Here is a 5,000-nt window from a genome sequence, read left to right as displayed (position 1 = left end):
GTCTCATTAGAATCAGTTCAGGTTACGGGCTTCCCATAGACAACCAATGTAGTACTGATCAACATGTAATCAATATCCGTCATATCAGACTGGACCAATCCAAAGCAAGATCAATATCAGACCAGATATCAGTCTTCGGCCTGAAACTAAACCTACAGATAACAATCGCAACGTCAAACTAACCGTCAGATAACAACCGCAACATCAAACTAACCTTCAGATAACAATCGCAACGTCAAACTAACCGTCAGATAACAACCGCAACATCAAACTAACCGTCAGATAACAACCGCAACATCAAACTAACCTTCAGATAACAACCGCAACATCAAACTAACCTTCAGATAACAACCGCAACGTCAAACTAACCGTCAGATAACAACCGCAACGTCAAACTAACCGTCAGATAACAACCGCAACGTCAAACTAACCATCAGATAACAACCGCAACGTCAAACTAACCTTCAGATAACAACCGCAACGTCAAACTAACCTTCAGATAACAACCGCAACGTCAAACTAACCTTCAGATAACAACCGCAACGTCAAACTAACCTTCAGATAACAACCGCAACATCAAACTAACCGTCAGATAACAACCGCAACATCAAACTAACCGTCAGATAACAACCGCAACGTCAAACTAACCTTCAGATAACAACCGCAACGTCAAACTAACCGTCAGATAACAACCGCAACATCAAACTAACCTTCAGATAACAACCGCAGAGTCAAACTAACCTTCAGATAACAACCGCAGAGTCAAACTAACCTTCAGATAACAACCGCAGAGTCAAACTAACCTTCAGATAACAACCGCAACGTCAAACTAACCTTCAGATAACAACCGCAGAGTCAAACTAACCTTCAGATAACAACCGCAGAGTCAAACTAACCTTCAGATAACAACCGCAACGTCAAACTAACCTTCAGATAACAACCGCAACATCAAACTAACCGTCAGATAACAACCGCAACATCAAACTAACCGTCAGATAACAACCGCAACGTCAAACTAACCTTCAGATAACAACCGCAACGTCAAACTAACCGTCAGATAACAACCGCAACATCAAACTAACCTTCAGATAACAACCGCAACGTCAAACTAACCTTCAGATAACAACCGCAACGTCAAACTAACCTTCAGATAACAACCGCAGAGTCAAACTAACCTTCAGATAACAACCGCAGAGTCAAACTAACCTTCAGATAACAACCGCAGAGTCAAACTAACCTTCAGATAACAACCGCAACGTCAAACTAACCTTCAGATAACAACCGCAGAGTCAAACTAACCTTCAGATAACAACCGCAGAGTCAAACTAACCTTCAGATAACAACCGCAGAGTCAAACTAACCTTCAGATAACAACCGCAGAGTCAAACTAACCTTCAGATAACAACCGCAGAGTCAAACTAACCTTCAGATAACAACCGCAGAGTCAAACTAACCGTCAGATAACCAAAAACTAACCTAACCAGATCAGCCCTGCTTAACGAATCTTAAGCAAACCTTAATGAAGCTTAACAAACTTTAGCGTTTGATTGGTCGTTGAAGCTGAAACCTTCTTCTTCTGTGGTGGAAAACAACAATCCAACCAATCAGGTCAGGGAACAACCACTGCCTTGGACTACATATCCCAGAATTCCTTGCTGTCAGCACTCCCCTCAGTGTGAAGTGACATGTCCTTATATGGTCGTGTCAGACCAGTCCGTTTTACATAAAGCACAACTTGTTTCTACTGATCAGATGTATTGATTATTGATAACAATCATTTTTCTAAAAGTTGCCAGTCTATCGTTGCCTTTACTACTGAAAACCAGCAATGTGTCTGCACTGTCAGTTACTGTAGTTACTGTAGTTACTGTGAGTTACTGTTAGTTACTGTAACCTGCTGTCAGTTACAGTAGTTATTGTCAGTTACTGTAGTTCCTGTCAGTTACTGTAGTTACTGTCAGTTACAGTATTGTAGTTACTGTAGTTACTGTAGTTACTGTAGTTCCTGTCAGTTACTGTAGTTACTGTCAGTTACTGTCAATTACTGTAGTTACTGTAGTTACTGTCAATTACAGTACTGTAGTTACTGTAGTTACTGTCAGTTACTGTAGTTACTGTCAGTTACAGTACTGTAGTTACTGTAGTTACTGTAGGTCCTGTCAGTTACTGTAGTTACTGTCAGTTACTGTCAGTTACTGTAGTTACTGTAGTTAATGTCAGTTACAGTACAGTAGTTACTGTAGTTACTGTAGTTTCTGTCAGTTTCTGTCAGTTACTGTAGTTACTGTCAGTTACTGTGTTACTGTAGTTACTGTAACTTGCTGTAACTTGCTGTCAGTTACTGTAGTTACTGTCAGTTACTGTAGTTACTGTAACCTGCTGTCAGTTACTGTCAGTTACTGTAGTTACTGTAGTTACTGTCAGTTACTATAGTTCCTGTCAGTTACTGTAGTTACTGTAACCTGCTGTCAGTTACTGTCAGTTACTGTAGTTACTGTCAGTTACTATAGTTCCTGTCAGTTACTGTAGTTACTGTAACCTGCTGTCAGTTACTGTCAGTTACTGTAGTTACTGTCAGTTACTATAGTTCCTGTCAGTTACTGTAGTTACTGTAACCTGCTGTCAGTTACTGTCAGTTACTGTAGTCGGTTACTTTAACCTGCTGAGAGATTTAATTCACCTTGAGTCCAGCCTGCTAACTGACAGAGATACTGTTCTGTCAGTACAAACTGACTGTCAGTCTATTTCTGTCAGTAGAAACTGATCAGAACATTATTCCTGGCTGATGAGCTTTTAGCTTGATAACTAATAATAAAACCAATATTAATTATTATAATGAGTTATAAAGATAGAGGGCAGCGGGGGGTGGGGGGGTGGGGGGGGGGGGACAGGACAGCAGCTGTCATCAGCAGAGTGTGTGTGTGTGTGTGTGTGTGTGTTAGTGTGTGTGTTAGCTAGTCACTAACTTATTGTGTGTAAATACGTCTATTTAAACCTATTTATCCAGCTGTGCCTTCCTCCTGCAGCTAGGTGGCGCCACAGTCCACAGTATTGATCATGTTTCTGTCCACACTGGGCTGCACCCTGTGCATTATGGGATACTAAGTTCTTTGTAACCTTTATTTAACCAGGGAGGGGCGACAGAGCATCGAGCTGCACACATCCCATAATATCCAGATCAGACAGACGGTGGGACTGACCTGTCTGTCTGCCTGTCTGTCTGTCTGTCTGTCTGCCTGTCTGCCTGTCTGTCTGTCTGTCTGCCTGTCTGTCTGTCTGTCTGTCTGTCTGTCTGTCTGTCTGTCTGTCTGCCTGTCTGTCTGTCTGTCTGTCTGCCTGTCTGCCTGTCTGCCTGTCTGTCTGTCAGACTCAGTCACACTGCTGAACTGATGTCCTTCTGGATCAGAAGCCCCGCCCACAGGGCTCAAACAATAGGCTCGTTTGAGATGACTTCCTGCACGCCTGGAAAAGAGACGAGAGCAGCCGAGTGCAGTCAGGCGAGGACTGCTCTTTTTCTTCTTCTTCAGTTTTGTTTAACGGCGGTTGATAAACAATTTAAAAGGTGCATTACCGCCACCCACACTCACTGCTCTAACGACCCAGAACTTCACATTACTTATTTTTATTTTAATGTAGGCATTACAGGTGGCATTTATGGAAAATATGACATAGCGTTCTAATAAAATGGTATACAGACGGCTCATGGAGTGACATCTTGGAACAGATATAAAAACTTAAGTCTCTTCATGTCACTGTGGGTGTGTGATACAACTGTGTTGAACCAATGAGCGCTCAGCTCGATGCGTTTCCCATCATCCTCGGAGTTGTGCAGTCGGCGGAGAGCAGCTGCAGCCGCCTCGGTCCCGCCAGATTGCCGTGGCTCGCTCGGTCGGGTCGGCGGAGCGAGTCGGACAACTTTTCTAACCATCATGCAACAGACCAAGCAAGTCGCTGGTCAAAACTGCGCAGGACTTGCTCATCTCAAACGAGCCTATTATGACTCAGTCTGAAGTTTACCATCCAATCAGCTTCAGCGCTGTCACATGTCACATGACATCCGGTCAGACAGCGAGAACACATAAACACGATGGGATTGATTGTGTGGACCAGATGGCAGCAGGTGGACCATGTTTCTGTCTCCATGGTTGTGCTTCAGGTTGGTTTGGGATCTGGGTATTTCCTGCTGTCTGAAATAGAAAAACTCCTTCAGTGTTTTCATGTTTTCTATCTTGACGACTCAAAACAGACTGGAAGCACCGAGCAATAAAGACCCCCCCCCTCCCCCCCCCCCACTATTCTTCCTATTCTGATTATTCTGGTTATGGTTATATTCTTCTTCTTCTCTTCTTCTTCGTCTGTTCTGCTGTGGATGTCTCTCTGCTCGTACCTGCAGATCCACTGTGGGTTTACCTTGATGTTTTTTGCCTTGCGTGTTTTTTGAGCCTGTGTTTGACCCGTAGTTGTAGTTCTCTGATCAGAATAGGCTTTTGCATGCGTGTGATGATGAAGATGTATGTAGGTCCGTGACTCCTCGCCGCGCAGCTTTTTCAAGCTGAGTTTTTGTGAAGAAACGAGGCGAAAGCCACTGTGTTGCTGTGGGTCAGACGTCTGACCTTTGACCCCTGCTGATCCGGATCTGATCTCCTGCCGGCTGCACACAGATCAGATGGCTGCAGCCGGTCCGGACGCCGCCGGCTGCTGTACAGTTTTCTAATCTTCTATTCTGGGAAATGACAAACCAGACGCTCCGCTCTGATTGGATGAGCTCCATCTGTTGCTGATAAACAACAGAAACGTTTTTCTACAAGGGAATAAAAACTTTTAAAGAAATTGTATAAAATGGAAAATAAATCCGTGGCTGGGATGGAAGTACAGACTGTTTTCTATTGGTTTGTGTATAGTTTGCTAACGAAGTGTAAATGTGCCTGTAAATACTGAGGATGAGGAGGAGGATGACGAGGGTGAAGACGAAGAGCCGCTGTCATGGAAACGAGTGAGGC

At 43.7% G+C, this 5,000-nt stretch overlaps 1 protein-coding gene across 1 annotated transcript in view; it reads left to right on the top strand.

Moving 5' to 3' along the window:
• The window catches only part of plxnb3 (plexin B3), a 64,137-nt gene extending 63,884 nt beyond the window's left edge, over positions 1 to 253 (top strand). The window contains exon 41 of the mRNA XM_078288042.1: positions 1 to 253. This exon is cut by the window's left edge and continues 1,009 nt beyond it. The gene's annotated coding sequence lies outside the window, so the exon portion shown is untranslated.
• Positions 254 to 5,000: the final 4,747 nt, after the last annotated feature.

This window comes from Centroberyx gerrardi, chromosome 14 (genome assembly GCF_048128805.1).
Source record: "Centroberyx gerrardi isolate f3 chromosome 14, fCenGer3.hap1.cur.20231027, whole genome shotgun sequence".
Lineage (NCBI taxonomy): Eukaryota > Metazoa > Chordata > Actinopteri > Beryciformes > Berycidae > Centroberyx > Centroberyx gerrardi.
This window is presented reverse-complemented; position numbering and strand designations above follow the sequence as displayed.